The 21215-nt window shown below is 41.3% G+C and overlaps 1 protein-coding gene across 4 annotated transcripts in view; it reads left to right on the top strand.

The window, feature by feature from the left end:
- The first annotated feature begins 859 nt into the window (after positions 1 to 859).
- Positions 860 to 21215, top strand: part of LOC139447403 (monocarboxylate transporter 12-like) — a 46065-nt gene continuing 25709 nt past the window's right edge. Inside the window, exon 1 of one of the 4 annotated variants that reach the window (XM_071228734.1) lies at positions 860 to 870. The gene's annotated coding sequence lies outside the window, so the exon portion shown is untranslated. Of the gene's footprint in view, positions 871 to 2337; positions 2426 to 11282; positions 11391 to 12826; positions 12942 to 21215 lie in introns of those variants that run through there. The other 3 variants (XM_071228732.1, XM_071228736.1, XM_071228733.1) reach the window with 3 other exon arrangements.

The following is a 21215-nucleotide window of genomic DNA, read 5'->3' on the forward strand; positions in this document are numbered from 1 at the left end:
TCATACACGCACACACTCACACGCACTCATACACGCACACACATACACGCACACACACGCTCTCATACACACGCACTCATACACGTACACTCGCACTCATACACGCACACACTCACACACACGCACACATATACAAACACGCACTCATACACACGCACACACTCACACACACACTCATACACGCACACACTCACGCACACACACGCGCACTTATTCACACACACATACACTCGCACACGCACTCATACACGCACACACTCACACACACGCACTCATACACGCACACGCTCACACACGCAGTTATACGCACACTCATACACACACACGCATACTCATACACGCACGCACATACTCATACACGCACACTCATAAACACACACTCATACACACAGACACTCATACACACACGCACCCATACACACAGGCACTCATACACGCACACACACACGCGCGCACGCACACATGTACACTGCTGCTTGCGACATTATACAGCTGCTACCACAGACATTACTGTTAAAGTGCTCGCAGCAATAATGTTGGCAACACCAACAATGGTATGTTTAATGACGTGTATGTTCTAACAATGGTTTGATATGTTTTGACAGTCCCTTGTGATATATTGAAGCTTTGGTTAAAATGATAATATAATTATAATAGACAATGTTCCAACACAGAGGTTGAATATACACCATTTAATAATCTTCTCCCCCTAAATAGGCCCAAGTGCAATGTTAACCGAGAGAGTGTTAACAATGTTTAACTGTGTAGAATGTTACTTATGACTGTCTGACTGAGATGTGGATATCACAGCGACCTTGACAACGTGTAAACGCACCAAGTCACCGAGACACGATGAATCGAGTCAGCCAGGTATTTCTAACAGTTTTTCACTTCCGTGTTATGTTACCCTGTCTGGTGCTCGGCATTAAGGGGCTAAAACAAGGACTGGTCGGCTCGGATTCAGTATACTGTGTCTGAGTGGGGGATTCATGTTAAACTGCGGCATGGTATCTCAGTGAGCTAGCACTATAAATAGGCATCAGTCCGGACTAGTACAAGCAGCCGCACAAACACATACACGTACATGCACGTCGCTATATAAGTGCAATAATCTTGGACGCGACGTTAAACCCCATTTCACCTCACCTAACTTCTTATGTATGGGCGTGGTCACCGAGCTTAAATGGGGTTTAACGTCGCGTTCAACGTTAATGCACTATGAATGCATGTGTATGTGGCATGCACGTGTGTGTGTGTGTGCGCATGGCTGCTTGTAGTACTCCGGGCTCATGTCGACTTTCTAGGGCTAGTATCCTGGCTTATATAGTTTGGGATATCTGTTTGTTGGTCTTAAACCACAGGAGTCCATCAGTGGGCCACTGCACCTTTATTCCTGGTATCAGTACAAATGCGAATACAGTAAACTACGGTTATAACGAACTCAAAGGGACCACTAATTTTTGTTCGTTATAACCGTAGTTCGTTATAAGCATATATACAGCATATATAGAACTAATCGCCGGGACTAAAAAATAAGTTCGTTATAAACGTGTTCGTTATAACCGTAGTTTACTGTATATAGTAATGATGGTACAACAATGGCTAGGCGCATCTTGGAGGCGTTCGTCAGGCAACCCTGCCGTGCCACTGTCCGAAGGTCAAACCTCGACTGACTCTAAACACACTATATTTAGCCCTCAGGAAAACTGTCACGTATCGTGTCACTGTCAGCTTGCAGTATCCCACAATGCCCCCCTTCTAGACTAACATTTTTCTCTGAAGTGAACACATTTTAAAGATAAAAACATTTGTTAACTTATTGTTAGAAATATAATAAAAAGGAACCCAGACTCTTTTCATTTTCAGACACTGCAGTAATCTAGACTTGCCAAATATTATAGACTTGCATGGGCTGTATTAAATATATTTGTTTAGGGTCTGCATGACAGACTTTGCCCTCATCCACAATGCCTAAAGTCGGAAACCACCGTAGAATTGTTGGTATGAACGCCCCAGAACCTGGGCAGTTCGGTAATACACCCTATCTAAACTAATAAATGGCTTCCCTCTGTCTCTCCCAAGTGTAAAGAACTTGTATATATTTCCTTTTACCGACTCCATGTCGTGTATCATGGCTAAGTGTTGTGCAACATGCATCATGGGAGCATTGACAAACCAAATGCAGCATCATTTGTTATTTTCTTAGATGCACATCTAGAATTTTCCCCAACTGACTTGGTGTTATGTGGATTATATATTTAGATGTTTAATTTATGAAGACTGCATTATTTTTGTAAAATGACAGAGTCCAATGCGAATATTTCTTTAGTCTGTTTCAGACTTAAACATCTGCTGTTTTCTTTCGAATTTTTCTCCTGTAAAATTGTCGATAGGACTCCTTGTGATTGAAACATTCAAACCACAGGTAGGTAGATCGGTAGTTACTCGATATTAAATTTTAGTCTTTCTCCCAGACAATTGAGAATAAATTATATATCAATCCATCTTAAGTCTAGAATTGTTCTAGGCTCCATTGCATTTATTATTATTTTTATCTTGTACATATATTTTTTAAATGAGATAACTTTACGTTAAATGTTAGTCTTCCACAAAGCCATACTTAGCCTACCGTCCTTTCTCTAATTAATTACTGGTCTGACTAGTCTGTCTCAACATCCCTGAACCATATTATTTTCCTGTTCGCATAGACCTTACTGTAATGCTACAGTTCCAACTCAAGCAAGTCTAGATTTTCCACTTGTTCAGGCTGAAACGCGCCCATCTCACTGGAGCTCCTATCAGTTTAATAGTACGTGTAGTTTTTTGTTTCTGTAAAAAATATATATTTTCTGAGACAGCGTTAGTCCAGCGCTGACCATCACATGGCTCTATATATGCTGCTGGCCATGATAACAGACTACCCTGTGAATATTTAGATAAATATGACATATTTGACTTAGGAAAGTAAAACTTATATAAACGCTCTGTTAAAACCCATGTCCCACCGAAGTGCCAACGATACTAGCCTACTGAGATACCATGCTGCATTTTAACATGGATACGTTGCACTGACTTCGTGCCGATCAGTCCTTGTTTTATCCCCTTAATATTGATCCAACTTAATATTTAATTATTTTTTTCACATTTGTGATTAAGAAAAAAAATACTAAAGAAGAAAAATATTCATGCGCAGTGAATAGTCCATTTTTTCAAAACTGGTTCCAGTCTAGAGATTTTCGGGCTTCGCATCTACTCTCCAACTCAGCGTTCCTTGACGCCAACCTAGTACGTGTAGTTAAATCACCACTGCGCCGGAGTGTGATACCATTTACTCACGTCTTTAATTCAGATTGCAGCATACACCCACATTCGTTTTACAATTGTCGTAAAGAACGTGCTTCGCGGTTCACGAGAATGGGACAGTTACCTTGCATAATCTTATGAAATTAGCAGTTCCTAGTCCTGCAGCATGACCGTGGAATATATTTATTTTATGAAAACATAATAATCTAGAAACGCATACAAAAGCAAGTCTTGCCAGCTCAAGCTAGCTGAAATCAGCAAAGGGAGTCAAGAAGGATATTGTGTAATATAAGATTTCAGAGACTAAATGTTAGTCTAAGCAGTTCCGTAAACATGGTTTTACAGTACGCAAAATGTAGCGTCGGACAGACATACAACTTAAGAATGGACGCAAGTATCCAATGCGAGTCCCATCGGAAGCAAATCAGATTTTGGATTTTGGAATCATTTTAACTTCTTACAAAAGATTTATTTGTTATATTTCTGTTCTGATAAAAATTGCTTTCCATGTTCGGAGACTCAATCGCTAAGATCCAACTTCTAAAAGGACATCCCCATTGATAACAAACATAAGGCATCACGCAAACCTTGTACTTTATTTATTGCTGGTGCAGTTACCAATCCGGGGCACTCTTTTTAAAGCCCCAAAATTATTACCAAGACTCTCTAGGTCCGTGAAGATCCGGGTAGAGAATAGGTCTTCGGCAACCCATGCTTGCTGTAAGAGGCGGCTAGGCTTGTCGTAAGAGGCGACTAACGGGATCGGGTGGTCAGGCTCGCTGACTTGGTTGATGCATGTCATCGATCTCAATTGCGTAGATGCATGGTCATGATGTCAATCACTGGATTGTCTGGTCCAGACTCTATTATTTACAGACCGCCGTCATGTAGCTGGGATATTGCTGAGTGCGGCGTTGAACAACAAACAAATAAACCAAGACTCTCCAAGACTCGTAAATATATAAACCCAGGTGGTAAACCTCAGCGTAAATCACGAACGAGATATACAACCCAGTACTGGCGTGTAACCTCCAGAAAGCGATCTATCACTTGACAAATGGCTTTGTCTTATTCTCAGTGACGTAGGGAGTAAGAGTACATTAACGGTGCGAGCGAAATAACACATTATTTCTTCTTAATCAACCTTAATTACTCATTTTCCAAATTATTAAAAATGGTGAAGCTCTAAAAAATTATGATTAAAGGGTAGGATGATGGAAGGTATGGTGGCCGAGAGGGGACATCGCTTTCTCGCTCTATCGCTTTCTCGCGGTATAGCCATATTCCCTCTTGGCCACTATAGGGGTCGCATATGTTGTGGGTTTTTATACGATATTAAGTATATACGTAAAACAACATTAATGATTTATTAAACCTGACCCCAGTGGGCGGAGGCTGAGGTGGGTTTTAATCATAAAAGAGAGCTGAGATTTGTCCAGTCACATTTCAAATTATACATATACATATGGAAAGAATGTTGAAATTTTCTCACTATCTACTTAAACATAATTGTCTGTAACAGTACAGACGTAGGTGTTTTTATAACAATCCTCGGATTTCTGCCCGAAAAAGTATTTGATTGATTTATGGCAATATTTAGGAGTGTTATTGGATCCCCCGCTCCCAGGCCTAGTTATCAAAACAAATTACAGCGCATCTTAGCGCTGAGTTGAGTACTTCCTAAAAAACAATCGTGTTTTCCTAAAAACAACACTTAGGTTATATCAGTGTTTATTCTGTTTGCGGAGTAGATGTCACCAACAGTCCTCGACCCAGCAATGGTAATACTACCGGATAACTATTATTTCTAGCGTTTGAATGGCATATTGTTCTTAGTAAACCGTAATGTGGAAATATATAGTTGATTGGTTTTATATTCAAGTTGGTATTTCCGCTGTTCAAAGTGTGCAGTGAGGCCGTCTTATCAAGTCATTTCTGATACATAAATGCAAAGTTTAATTAATTAAGTCACTCTGTACAGTACAGATTATTCAAAAGAAGTTAAAGAACACCCGATTCCTTCATATGATGAGGGTATTAGAAAAAGCGATAGAGCGAGAAAGTGATATTTACAATAAAACCGTTCATTAAAACGTTTTTTGCTGATATTCAGTGATCCATTCCTAAAATCATCACCGCTATTTTGCCTCTCATAGTTAGATGTTTTCAGCATCTTGTAGTAGATAAAATGATTTACATATAGATCATATATTGACAGTTAATTGTCAGTGTTATGAGCCACTGTTTGTTTTGTTTGTAACGTCCAAAGAATTATTTTGTCGGTCATCAGAGTTGAAGCCGAATGTGAACTCGTCCGATGTCGGGATGACAATTATATTGATAAAGATGCATGTACATTATGCAGACAAAAGTTATGTCACAGATCGATTAGATACAAGCATACGTCTCTACCTTAAGAGGGGCGTTTGGGTAGCCTTGTGGTTAAAGCGTTCGCTCGTCACGCCGAAGACCCGGGTTCGATTCCAGACATGGGTACCATATGTGAATCCCATTTCTGGTGTCCCCGCCGTGATATTGCTGGAATATTGCTAAAAGCGGCATAAAACAATACTCACTCACTCACTCACTCACTCTACCTTGTCACCTATACGACTTTTGAGAGCGCCATTATCCCGTAACCTCATTCCTTGGACAATATAAATGAAATTCGTTGTAAATATTATTTAAAAACAACGCGTTTCTTATAATTCCTTTCCATCAAACTGTCTTCGGGAATTAAATTTGATACTAAATTGCTTGTAAAATGTAGTTTAACTTTCCCGCCAGGGGAGACTAGATATCCGATTTTATCATATAATGGGTAGGTTTCTCGGCAGGATAAAGCCAACGGATAAAAACGATATCCGTTGGGGTCATATGCGGATAGAGATGCAAATATCAAAGGTCAAGTAGGGAATACTTTCAGTGTTTTTAAACAAACATGGCGTCGCACTTGTCATTCGGCGATCGAGTCAGAATTAACTATCGTGAATCTGGATAAACTACAGGGATAATTGCTACAATTATCAAAAGAACAGTCTAATATACTGAAAATCAGTGTATAACTGCGACGCAACTAAGGCATTTTATACTTTTGGCAACTTTGCCAAGGCTCGCTAAATACAATGTTTATTCCTAATGCAGGATATTCACCATCCCCAAACACACACGCGTGATAACCTCTATATAGCATATAGGCTCCAGCAGGAATATATATATTTATGAAACAATTCTCTGTCTATTGAACTGTATGGTTAACAGTTGTACGTTCTGAGTCATGTAGTTATCCACCACATGTGTACACAGACAATGAGTCACACACACACACACACACACACACACACACACACACACACACACACATACATAATTTTGACAAAACGATGCATTAAGTATCACAATGATAGCTGATGTAACATATGTTATGGATAATCATAGTAATGCACTTCATATTGTTATCAACGTTAACTATGTGGCCACACTAATTCTTATGTCTCTCCATATGTGTAGTGTACACAAGTACAGCGATGGGGGCAGTGGGGTAGCCTAGTGGTTAAAGCGTTCGCTCGTCAAGCCGAAGACCCAGTTCGATTCCCTGCATGACACACCGTAACATCATATACTAACGAAAACAAGTTATAGAACAGCCATGACTAATTAACCATAGTCTTCTTAACTTCTTTTGAAAAGTATATACAGTGTCCCTGATGTTTCGACGACGTATGGATGTAAATATATCATAATATAATATTAATTTATTATTTGTACACAGTACTGTTTCCAGCGGTCTGTGTCTGAATATTACACTGCGGGTCGTCTTTAAGCATTGTATTGCAGGTTATGTTTAGATCGTGGGTAATATTTGATATTGTAAGTGCAGGTTGCTCGTGTGACCCAATACTTATATGTTTTAAATATGTGATTTAATTTATAATTTGTTAATATGTTAAATGTCTGTCATAACCCTGAATGGGTGGCCATGTTTTATCTTGTGTTGTAATGTATTTTGTGACCATGGGTGAGACAAAAATAAACAATTTTTCTTCTTTCTTCTTCTTCTATTTAGATATAACCTTATTTATTAAGAGCGTATTGCCATGATCGGCGTGATGGGCCATAAATCAATCAATTACATTTTACGCAAAAATCTGTGGATTGTTTTAAAATCACCTACGTCTGTAAGTTAAATAATGTTTTAAGTAAAAATAGTGAGAAAAGTTCAACATTCCCTCCCAGTTGAAGCAGATAGCACATTTCTTCACTGCGAGAAAGCGATAGAGCGAGAATGCGCTTTCCCCCCTCGGCCACCATAGGAAGGTCTGTGGATCTGAAGAAAATAATTTATTTTCATGTATTTGGATGTCTATATAGACCATCGTACAGTTACAACGGCAACAATCAGTCCATGTGACAAACCACAGATGCTTCAATTGTTAATAATATCCACTATCTATCATATCTGTTTTTGTTGAATTGATGCAACAGGTGTTACATGTCATATGTACAAACATTTCCAATTATGGAATTCTGTAGAAAGGCCTAAAGAACTACAGCAAATAAACTAATCGGCGACACACCTCCCTTTCTTCCGTCATTTCTCCCCGCACCCCACCCAATCCATATTAAATGACCAGTCCCTAAGATCAAATGGTTGTTATGTCGTGATGTATTTCAATGCAGTTCTTTGTTAACACAAATACGGTAATGTAACTTGAAGGGGCATCAGTGTCGATTTCTAATATTGTCGTACGTGCAATGATCTTTGACCTGTGGAAAAATGGATTGTTGTTTGAGTCTCAGTGCTTCAAGACATACATTCATGTCATCGTATCTATTTGCGTCCGATGCTCATGATGTCAGTCACTTGATTTTCCGGTTTGGGCTCGATTATGTACAGGCCGCCGCCATATAGTTGTCTATATATTGCTGAGAGGCGTTAACCTACCACCGTCATATAGTTGTCTATATATTGCTGAGTACGACGTTAAACCCACCGCCGTCATATAGTTGTTTATATATTGCTGAGTGCGGCGTTAACCCACCGCCGTCATATAGTTGTCTATATATTACTGAGTGCGGCGTTAAACCCACCGCCGTCATATAGTTGTTTATATATTGCTGAGTGCGGCGTTAACCCTCCGCCGTCATATAGTTGTCTATATATTGCTGAGTATGGCGTTAACCCACCGCCGTCATATAGTTGTCTATATATTGCTGAGTGCGGCGTTAACCCTCCGCCGTCATATAGTTGTCTATATATTGCTGAGTGAGGCGTTAACCCACCGCCGTCATATAGTTGTTTATATATTGCTGAGTGAGGCGTTAACCCTCCGCCGTCATATAGTTGTCTATATATTGCTGAGTGAGGCGTTAACCCACCGCCGTCATATAGTTGTCTATATATTGCTGAGTATGGCGTTAACCCACCGCCGTCATATAGTTGTCTATATATTGCTGAGTGAGGCGTTAACCCTCCGCCGTCATATAGTTGTCTATATATTGCTGAGTGAGGCGTTAACCCACCGCTGTCATATAGTTGTCTATATATTGCTGAGTGAGGCGTTAACCCACCGCTGTCATATAGTTGTCTATATATTGCTGAGTGAGGCGTTAACCCACCGCCGTCATATAGTTGTCTATATATTGCTGAGTGAGGCGTTAACCCACCGCCGTCATATAGTTGTCTATATATTGCTGAGTATGGCGTTAACCCCTCGCCGTCATATAGTTGTCTATATATTGCTGAGTACGACGTTAACCCTCCGCCGTCATATAGTTGTCTATATATTGCTGAGTATGGCGTTAACCCACCGCCGTCATATAGTTGTCTATATATTGCTGAGTACGACGTTAACCCACCGCCGTCATATAGTTGTCTATATATTGCTGAGTATGGCGTTAACCCACCGCCGTCATATAGTTGTCTATATATTGCTGAGTGCGGCGTTAACCCTCCGCCGTCATATAGTTGTCTATACATTGCTGAGTACGACGTTAACCCACCGCCGTCATATAGTTGTTTATATATTGCTGAGTGCGGCGTTAACCCTCCGCCGTCATATAGTTGTCTATATATTGCTGAGTATGGCGTTAACCCACCGCCGTCATATAGTTGTTTATATATTGCTGAGTGAGGCGTTTACTCACCACCGTCATATAGTTGTCTATATATTACTGAGTGCGGCGTTAAACCCACCGCCGTCATATAGTTGTTTATATATTGCTGAGTGCGGCGTTAACCCTCCGCCGTCATATAGTTGTCTATACATCGCTGAATGCGGCATTAACCCACCGCCGTCATATAGATGTCTATATATTGCTGAGTGAGGCGTTTACTCACCGCCGTCATATAGTTGTCTATATATTGCTGAGTACGACGTTAACCCACCGCTGTCATATAGTTGTCTATATATTGCTGAATGCGGCGTTAACCCACCGCCGTCATATAGTTGTCTATATGTTGCTGAGTGAGGCGTTTACCCACCGCCGTCATATAGTTGTCTATATATTGCTGAGTACGACGTTAACCCACCGCTGTCATATAGTTGTCTATATATTGCTGAGTGAGGCGTTTACCCACCGCCGTCATATAGTTGTCTATATATTGCTGAGTGAGGCGTTTACCCACCGCCGTCATATAGTTGTCTATATGTTGCTGAGTGAGGCGTTTACCCACCGCCGTCATATAGTTGTCTATATATTGCTGAGTACGACGTTAACCCACCGCTGTCATATAGTTGTCTATATATTGCTGAGTGAGGCGTTTACCCACCGCCGTCATATAGTTGTCTATATATTGCTGAGTGAGGCGTTTACCCACCGCCGTCATATAGTTGTCTATATATTGCTGAGTGCAGCGTTAACCCACCACCGTCATATAGTTGTCTATACATTGCTGAGTACGACGTTAACCCACCGCCGTCATATAGTTGTCTATATATTACTGAGTGCAGCGTTAACCCACCGCCGTCATATAGTTGTCTATATATTACTGAGTGCAGCGTTAACCCACCGCCGTCATATAGTTGTCTATATATTGCTGAGTACGACGTTAACCCACCGCCGTCATATAGTTGTCTATACATTGCTGAGTACGACGTTAACCCACCGCCGTCATATGGTTGTCTATATATTGCTGAGTACGACGTTAACCCACCGCCGTCATATAGTTGTCTATATATTACTGAGTGCAGCGTTAACCCACCACCGTCATATAGTTGTCTATACATTGCTGAGTGCGGCGTTAACCCTCCGCCGTCATATAGTTGTCTATATATTGCTGATTACGACGTTAACCCACCGCCGTCATATAGTTGTCTATACATTGCTGAGTACGACGTTAACCCACCGCCGTCATATAGTTGTCCATATATTGCTGAGTACGGCGTTAACCCTCCGGCGTCATATAGTTGTCTATACATTGCTGAGGACGGCGTTAAACCCCTCGCCGTCATATAGTTGTCTATATATTGCTGAGTACGACGTTAACCCTCCGCCGTCATATAGTTGTCTATATATTGCTGAGTACGACGTTAACCCTCCGCCGTCATATAGTTGTCTATATATTGGCTGAATGCGGCGTTAAACCCTCCGCCGTCATATAGTTGTCTATATATTGCTGAGTACGGCGTTAAACCCTCGCCGTCATATAGTTGTCTATATATTGCTGAGTACGACGTTAACCCACCGCCGTCATATAGTTGTCTATACATTGCTGAGTACGGCGTTAACCCTCCGCCGTCTTATAGTTGTCTATATATTGCTGAGTACGGCTTTCTACACAGAGCAGGTTGAATGCTTCCGTGCACATTGCGCTTTGTTCAAACAAAATGTACTATTTCTATGGACTAAGAAATTTACCGGTATTTGTAAAGAAGAAAGACTGCACGCATGACGTGTTTCGAAAACAGGTGTTCCATGTTTATAAAGAGTCATCACGGTTTATCCTCAGGCTGTGCATGGCGGTGTTTGTCGAGGTATATCCCTGCATAAATCTACGTGATCGGAGATACTTTCAGCCAGTGCGCCTATTCCCCACCCCGACATATGTTGACACAATAACTGAATACACTGCTCGAACTGACGCGGTAAGTACATGACTGGAATCTGTATGAGGTGGGGTGAGTTGAGGTGTGATAGGGTTTAACTTAGCGTTCAAGATAATTGCACTTGTATAGCGACGTGCATGCTCGTGTGTGTGTGTGTGTGTGTGTGTGTGTGTGTGTGTGTGTGTGTGTGTGTGTGTGTGTGTGTGTGTGTGTGTGTGTGCGTGTGTGTGTGTGTGTGCGCGCGCGCGCGTGTGTGCGGCTGCTTGTACAAACCAGGTGCAATGCCGGTTTTATAGTGTTAGCTAGCCCACTGATATATCAGGCCACAGTTAAACATGGATACCCCACTCAGACATAGTGTACTGTCTCCGAGCCGACCACTCCGTTTATCCCCTTAATTCCGAGCGCCAGGCAGGGAAACAGAAAGGTACCATCTTTTAACGTCTTTTGGTATGACCCACCGACCTTCCGCTCTCCGGGCTGACGTTCTATCCACCAGACCACGGAGGCGATCTGACAGGAATCATACAATGGCATATCTGGCAAAACTTCATATTCCTGTGGTGATAAATTTTTTTTTTGCAGGCATTGGGATACAAACGTGTGCCCCGAACTATCGTTTATCTCGAAGTAGGTAACTCCATTCAAATTTTCTCGTCTTTGCCTCTTTCAATGAGGCATTGCCTTATCAACGCGAGATTCATGCTTAATGTATCAACTGTCGATCTCTTTCCCTGGTTACCTTGAAATACTGTTGTCTCGAACATACCCTAACATCACACCTGCATGAAACCACCCCATTACAATGATATACCGAACGTCATGGACTTTCGAATTAGTTCGTTATATTCGTACATCATACACACATAGGTACAGATCCGGGTTAGAATAGGTCTTCAGCAGCCCATGCGTGTTGTAAAAGGCAACTATGCTTGTCGTAAGAGGCGACTAACGGGATCGGGTGGTCAGGCTCGCTGAGTCGGTTGATGCATGTCATCGTATCCCAATTGCGTGGATCGATGCTCATGATATCAATCACTGGATTGTCTGGTCCACACTCGATTATTTACAGACCGCCGTCGTACAGCTGGAAGTGCTACGTTAAAAATAAACAATCAAAACAAAAACAAACAAATGTACAGTGTTAGCAATATCATCCTGTATCTTCAGTCATCCTATACATAACCTTGACCTTGACTGGCCTGCTCATCTTGTCACCATGTCCCCTACTCAAAGCCACGCCTTTGAGGGGGCATAAAAATCAACTCGCAGTTAAAAGGCTCTCTGGTATACGGGGTATCATTGAAGTGCAGTAAATGCCACGTGTATCAGTGTTGGTGACCTGTTGACTAGTCAACGTCTTCTCATTCTTCATAAGAGTGGCTTTATGAGACTGCCGCGCCACCGTCTGTACTTCATACGCCCATGCAATATGCTATCAACTCTCACTATTCGTATCATAAAGTTCGCGGGATTATGTGCGTCGGTTTGTTGCGGGCCCGGATCTCTGTGCTTTGTCTCCCACAACTTGGCATTATTTAAATAGTACTTTTTGTATGAGCGTTCCCCATCGGCGTCGTGCAGTTCAATGTGAGTATATCATTGTATTTGTAACACTGATATACTTAGTTGAATATCATGCTGTGTTGAATTGAACAAAACTCTCTCTGAGACCTGTTCGTCAAGATTTCAGCCTATACACTATCACACCTGCTTTATATAGACCCGCAACACGTTATATAGCCATGTCAGTGAGATATGGTTGTTTGCTTGTTGTTTAACGTCGCAATATTCCAGCTATGTGTACATAATTGAGTCTGGAACAAGACAATCCAGTGATTGACATCATGAGCATCGATCTTCGCAATTGGGATACGATAATAGGCATCAACCAAGTCAGTCAATTTGTCTTTGTGATCTAGTAATCTAACAGAATATTATACAGCCCCAAGTGTATGTGTGTGTGTTTGTGTGTGTGTGTGTGTGTGTGTGTGTGTGTGTGTGTGTGTGAGTGTGTATAAAACTAGTATTCTTTATTGCGGTCATTTCTCGCGCACCTCGCACGGATTTGCACCCCCTAGAGATTGACAACTCGATCGTGACAGCTTCGAGCGAAAAATGTTCAGAATTGCATCTATTTGCGTAAGTACAGCTTAATATTACGATAAACTAACTAAAACTAACCTTCTCCACGTAATGCACTTTTTGTACCATTATAAAAAATGAGATCGTCAAAAATATTCAACTCAAGTTCAGCAAGAAAAGTTCGTATGCTAGCTGATGTAAACAATAATGTGTACTAAGGGGAATCCCCGCTCAATTTTAAAAACTATGGAAGCTGAGTAGAGCCATATCGTAAATCGTGCTTTGTAGGATAATCCTGTGCGTGTGTATAGTCCAACACAACTGAAAGAAGCCTATCTGGAAGTAGTTGAACGAGGTTCTTCTGTCTACAAAGCAGCCAGGAAGTACTCTGTGCCCGACCAGACTCTGAGGGACAGAACTAAAGGCATTACCCAGAATGTTTGTCCTCTGGACAGGCCCATTATTGTTCTAAGAGGAAGAAGCAGCACGCCTTGTCGACCACATAATGCTTATGGCCTCAGTAGGGTATGGATATACCAGGGCGCAGGTTATCTGTCTTTACATGTTTCTTTATAAAGTTATTGATGCGGGTATGCCCAACAGTCAAATTCAAGTGAGTGAGTGAGTTGTGTTTAACGCCGCTTTTAACAGTATTCAAGTCATATCACGGCGTGTCAGCTTAATGTGGGAGGAAAGCCCCAAGAGATGCAGGTCTTAGACGTTTACCACTTCGGTGAAACCCACGAGCACGGGTATGGTGCTGACAAACCTAGAAACATAATTGGGGCGAACCGGGATTCGAACCCACAATCATAGGTTTCTGGCGTGCCCATGGGACGCAACTCTGCACAGCGAATTGCGGCGCCTTAGACGACTGGGCCCCCCGTGCCCCCTCAAATTCAAGATGTGAGTAGGGGTAATCATATGGACTGTTGCAGTGTCAGTTTTCGAACATCACTTCTACGTCTGTTGTAATGTATGATTCATCTGTGTGATTTTACCGCAAACCACCCGATCCCGTTAGTCGCCTTACGGCAAGCATGGGTTGCTGAAGACCTATCCTACCCCGGATCTTCACGGGCCCCTTAATTATGAATACATGTGAGTGTGGATGAGTTGTGTTTAACACCGCTTTGAACAATATTCCAGTTATACCACGGCGTGTCAGCTTAATGTTAGGGGAAAGCCCGAAGTGATGCAGGTCTCAGACGTTTACTACTTTGGTGAAACCCACGAGCACGGGTATGGTACTGCCCAAGGGCGTAAGTTTCGGCCCTCGGATGATAGCTCAGGGTGATGACGGATGACAAAACTCAGGGATGAAGTTTAGACGACAGCAGCCATATTTATTGTTGATGGTTGAAATGAGTCGAAAAGGTACATGTTGATAAAACGTGAAAGAACGCACATCGGGACCGAGTGGCCAGTTCCCGGGTTGGAGAACTGTTCTGTCACTTACCTTCTGGCTGTTTCCCTGACTGACCATGTCAGTCGGGTTTTGTAGAACGAGGTATTACGTAACGTGTGGCTAGTATGTATATCCGGGACGTTAGGAGGTGTTAATTGAAATTTTAGATAGCGCTGGAGATTAAGGGTCCTGCCCGGAGGGGCTTATGATAAGAGGGGAACGCCGAATGTTTGCTGAATATGTTAAACAGACAAAGGCATAGAATTTCGGTGCGCATGGACACATATTGAACCAGTTAGGTATTTAGATAAATGAAATGTTAAATAAGTAGACCGCCTCCGTGGTCTTGTGGTAGAGCGTCCGCCCGGAGAGCGGAAGGTCCAGGGTTCGATCCCAGGCCGCGTCATACAAAAAGACGTTAAAAGATTGTACTTGTTGTTACCCTGTCTGGCGCTCGGCATTAAGGGGCTAAAACAAGGACTGGTCGGCTCGGAGTCAGTATACTGTGTCTGAGTGGGGTATTCGTGTTAAACTGCGGCATGGTATCTCAGTGAGCTAGCACTATAAATCGGCATCAGTCCGGACTAGTACAAGCAGCCACACACACACATACACGTGCATGCACGTCGCTATATAAGTGCAATAATCTTGGACGCGACGTTAAACCCAATTTCACCTCACCTCACCTCACCTTAAATAAGTATTGAAATGTTTGCATATTTTAAATAAAAGTATTGAAATGGTTTGCACTATAACAATACCCCTGAAGGTCGTGGAGCTTTTGTTCTCAAAAACGTTTTAAAAATAGTGACAATATTGAGTAGAAGTACAAGTACAGTACAATGGAAGTAACATCGACAGGTTGACAAGAAGTTGCTTCATGCACTACACATAACTGAGATGAGTGAAATGACATTAGATAAGATATACAGGCGTGTAAAAGTAAATAAGTGAACAACAGCATTGTCAATACGGGTGAAACAACTATACATAACATTAACAAGTTGAGCGGAGGTGCCGGCTCGTACACACAAAATACTGGTGAGCGGAGATTCCGGCTCATACACAAAGAACATTGGACGAGTTTCCATCGAGCGGCACATCCTGCCCGCGGTCGCCCTTGCAGTCAGAATAACAGACTGCTAGATACATTTAGTATCACAGGTATCACATTGAAACAGACAATAAACAATTTTGAAGTAAAATACACTGATGACGTAGGGACAAAAACATAATGTGCGTAAAGCGTTGTCGTTTGCATATGAAAGTAATATTTTCATGATAACAGTAAGATCTTTGAAATTGGGAGTCTTATATTGTGAGCCTAGACTCGGCAAGGATAGCAGATGTGGGATGTGATCTGCGCTAAAAAGTTGAATGTGTATGCAAAACCTAACCAACTTCAATAGTCTAAACTGGAATGTAATGAAAGATTCAATCATGTGAAATTGTCTTGAAGATATTTGAACGATTCGTATTTTGTGTGCCAGAGACCATTAACGGTTGATCGAACGAATATACATACTTTTCGCCGGTATCATAATTAAGCACAAAATCACGTTGGCAAAACGAAGAAGTGGGATATAGACTGTATACACAGTCTCCATTGAATAAGCTTGGTAAGCAACGAGGCTCCCTAACTTATTATAAAATTGTACTTCTACAATCGCTGCTACTACATCGATTTTATCCGTTTTCACAAAGCGTACACATAATTTCAGTGCCTACATACAAAATGGAATAAATGAAGATATAAGCAGGAAACTGTAGGGTATTGGATAACATTTTGAAAGCTATTGTCTAAATAAATGGTTATAGGACCACAAATTAAAAGAAAAATCCTTGAAACCGGGAGTCTGATTTGTATGGGACGACTAGGAGTGAGTGAGTATGATTTTACGCCGCTTTTAGCAATATTCCAGCAATATCACGGCGGGGGACACCAGAAATGGGATTCACACGTTGTACCCATGTCGGGAATCGAACCCGGGTCTTCGGCGTGACGAGCGAACGCTTTAACCACTAGGCTACCCGACCGCCCCTGGGACGACTAGGAACCCGCTGATATAGTTGATCTGCACTAAATGCGTATAAGCGTAGGGTGTAGGACATGAATAGAGTAAGAGCCTAGCCGATTTCAAAAACTTAATCTAATAAGGATGTACCTCTGATAACAATACATAGACTGCAATACATACTCGTTATAGAAAAACATGACAAAATTTTAAGACAACGAAACAATAATGACGTGATTACATAACATACCTTAAAGGAACAAGAGTGCCCATGAGAATCAAATAAGCACAGTACTGGTTGAGAGTTGGAACGAAAGTTCAAATATATTGTCACACACACACACATATATCGGTAGGCACTTGCTAAAGAATCTTGACGTTGGACGACTTGATCTTGAGTGTTCGTAGCATGGCTGAACGTTGGCGTACTCGCATGATCACATGAATATTGTCTTGATGTCGTTGTTGCTGACGTTCGGGTATGCTGGGCTGTTGTCTGTTGCTGACGGTCGGGTTGGCTGGGCTGCTGTCTGTCAAAGACTTTGTTTTCCCGTCAAGATGGCGGCTGGCTTGACGCTGCTTTTGTCCCCCATCACCTCTGAACTACCATTTGCTTTGCTGAGTTAGGGTAGGGGGATCGTGCATGGGTCACAGGAAACTCACGCTACACAAATCTCCACCATTTATAATAACCCTTATGACCTATAATAACCTTTAAAGGTTTATGTTTGGTCAAGGCAAATTATAAATCCTAGAATTAGCTGTAGGGGAATTAGCAAGGGACCGCACACCTTAAAAGAACCAAGAGAAGCATCTATTCTGGCCAGTCTTTATTCCGTGTATCTCATCAGTCATTTACATATCACAATAAACATAAACAAAGTACAACCTAAGACAATTAAAGTATTCCGCAAATTATGAACTAACAGTTACAGTATAAAACTTACAATGTATCATACAATAACAATTGCATTTGACAATAAAACGAAGACACTTTACATTTGGTTGAAAATATAATACACATGATATAGCGCAATTAAGTATCGCCAACGTTCTACTTCTCAGAACGGCTCTCTTGTTAGAACTCACTACAGGTCCTGAATGTGCTACTGTCCCAGTTAAGTCTCTGACTCTTTGCCCTTCATATTGGAACATTCAGCCACCTTACACTATTGACAACTTTCGAATCTCTGGTTATTATATCCCGACAAAATGTCGGTGGTATATAGTTATACCAAGGTTCCGTCCGTTCGTCTGTCCGTCCGAAAACTTTGTCCGCGCGATTTCTCTTAAACTATTCAGTGGATTCATCTCAAACTTAGTACACATAATCTGTGTCATATGGAGGGGTGCAGTCAAAAGAAAAAAATGGTTTTATTAATTTTTCATTTTTTTAATGAATTTTTCAAACCCTAACGTCCGTCTGAAAACTGTGTCCGTGCGATTTCTCTTAAACTATTCAGTGGATTCATCTCAAACTTAGTACATATAATCTGTGTCATATGAAGGGGTGCAGTCAAAAGAAAAAAATGGTTTTATGAATTTTTCATTTTTTTATGAATTTTTCAAACCCTAACGTCCGTCCGAAAACTCTGTCCGCGCGATTTCTCTTAAACTATATATTCAGTGGATTCATCTCATACTTAGTACATATAATCTGTGTCATATGAAGGGGTTCAGTCCAAAGAAAAAAAATTTCTTTTATTAATTTTCCATTTTGTTATGAAGTTTTCAAACCAGGCGGGTCAGGGGTATTAGTGAGCCACGCTCACTTTTGCACTTGTTTCTTCCCCAATCTCTCTGTCAAATGGCCACGTTTCACTGTTACGAACAAGCTAACTACAACTTCCATTGTTATCCCTAATAAAATAAGAATTTCCTTTCTAAATGCCCGTAAACTCCATAAGACTTTAACACAAATGTTTAGTGCATACATTCTTTAAGTCGACAACAGTTTTTATCAAGTCATTGATCAACCAAACATGTTGCAGTTAATTTAGTGTGTGGGCATTGCATTTGAGCAATACATTATATTGTACATCATGTAACCATTTATGAATTTGATGTTTGATCTGTTTGTTTTTGCATTCATTTCTTTGTCTAATTGATTATATTTTGTATAATTGTATAATGTTCTCAAATTAAAAGCCTTTGAGGACAAAAGCTCCACAACGCCCAGGTCATAGATCAAAAATACATAATATTTTCTTCTATTTTTTGTAAATAATTTTGACTTTATAAAATAAGACATTGGCAACAATGCAGTTTACCGGGCGCAACCCGAGCTCTACTATCCGCTCAATTACCGCGCTATAGTGCCACCGCTGTCTCGTTGTACCGTTACCGCTTCACGATCCAACACCCGTTTTCGGTCTTAGGGAAACTTACACAACTTTACGATCAAACACCCGTTCTAGGTCTTAGGGAAACTTACACAACTTTACGATCCAACACCCGTTTTCGGTCTTAGGGAAACTTACACGTCTTTACAATCCAAAACCCCTTTTTCGGTCATTAGGGTCAGCTGGCTTTGGGCAAGGGTTAGCCATAAATTCTTACCTTTTCAAGCGTTAATCCAGTTAATCCCATTGGTCGGTCATGTTGACATAAACAATTGCGGGTGTGGTTTCAAGAAAAGGTTAATGGGAGAGCGGGCAGTGACGTCACACGCATGGTATTTCGCACACGGGCCTGGCCCGACCATTTAGTGTATTCCGAAAAGGGTGAAAGTGGTGAGTGCAACCCAAGAGGGGGCTTTTAGGGGTTGCTTAATATATTGAATTTTTGGAATTTTTAAATTTGGAATAAATGTCGAGGTGGGTGGAGGAGGGAACTAAGGGAGCCGGGTGAGGTGGGTGTTTGTATGTTTATTAGATTTTGGATTGGTAGATTAATTAGTTTTTAGATGCGCTTAATTAGGTCAGTTTTGATTAGGAACACGCCTAGGGCCTTGAAGTTTTCTAGTTTATTTTGAGTGTTTAGTATTTCATCTAGAGTAGGACCCTTATTTAGATTGAGGGTGGTTTGTAGCATGGTTCTGTGTGTTTGGTAGTGGGTGCAGTGGATGATTGCGTGTTCTGTGGTTTCGGGTTGTTTGCAGTGGGGACAGTTGCCTGTGGTGGGCCTTTTAAGATTATTTGGGTGGTTATTTAGGTTAGTGTGTCCTGTTTGGAGTTTTGTAATTAATCTGTCCAATTTTTTTTAGGGGTGTAGGATTTTAGGTTTGATAAGTGGTTTGCTGAGCACTTTTTTCGGCGCTTTCGTTGCCGTAAATTCCTACGTGGGCGGGGATCCACAAGAAGGTTATTTGTTTGCCTGCTTTTGTTAGGTCGTTGGAGCTTTTAAGTATTTGGTTTATTAATTTAGGTCGGATTAATTTAGGTCGGTTTTTTGGTATTTTTGTTTTGGAGGGCTTGTAGTCCACGAAGGGAGTCGGTGAGAATTAGGATTTTATTGTTGTTTTTAGATTGTTGGTTATGCAGGGCTGAGGCCATGCCCATAAGTTCGGCCGTGAATATAGATTGGTTGTTAGGGAGTCGGTAAGATTGTGTGGATATAACTGGTTGTGTGGTATGGACTCCGAAGCCTGTGTGGTTGGAGATCGGGTCTGAAGATCCGTCAGTGTATATGTGACACCAATTTGACCAATTTTCGTGTATGTATGAGAGTGTGGTGGTTTTAGCTATGTTTGGGTCGGTTTGTTTATTTATTTGGTTTGCTAGCGTTGTGTCTATTTTGGGTATTTTGAGTTTAGAGGTGAAGATATTTGATTTTTTGAAGTTTTGTTTAAGATTTTGAGTTTGGTGTTCATTGAGGTAGTTAGTTATTCTTTGGGATATTGGGGTGAGTAAGGGGTGTTTGCGAGCTAGAGCTTGTTTTCTTGGGCTAATGTTTTGGTTAATTAAGTTTTGGATGAGAGGGTTTGTTTGGGACGTGGCCCAGAAATTAAGGCTTAGATGTTCCCTGCGTAGATTTAGTGTATTCATTTCCCCTGTAAGGGCCTGAAGTGAGGTGTAGGAGGTGCCATGTTGGGTGCGTGTAATTAGTTTAAGGGCTTGGTATTGTATTGAGTCAAGATTTTTAGATAGAGAGTTGTTTAGGGTTTTGTATATGGGGCAGCCGTAGTCTAGTTTTGATCTAATTAGTGCTGTATAGAGTGAGAGGAGGGTATCTTTGGAGGCTCCCCAGTTAGAGCCGGTGAGACATCTTAGTTTTTTAAGGTCTTTGCTGCATCTAGTTTTTAGGTTTTGGACGTGAGCCTCCCAGGTGAGGTGTTGATCGAAAATGAGTCCTAAGAATTTGGTTTGTTTTTGGAATTTGATTGTTTGGTTGTTTAGCTGGATGATTGGGAAGGCA

The sequence above is a fragment of the Haliotis cracherodii genome, unplaced genomic scaffold, assembly GCF_022045235.1.
Source record: "Haliotis cracherodii isolate W230 unplaced genomic scaffold, xgHalCrac1.p SCAF_7, whole genome shotgun sequence".
Lineage (NCBI taxonomy): Eukaryota > Metazoa > Mollusca > Gastropoda > Lepetellida > Haliotidae > Haliotis > Haliotis cracherodii.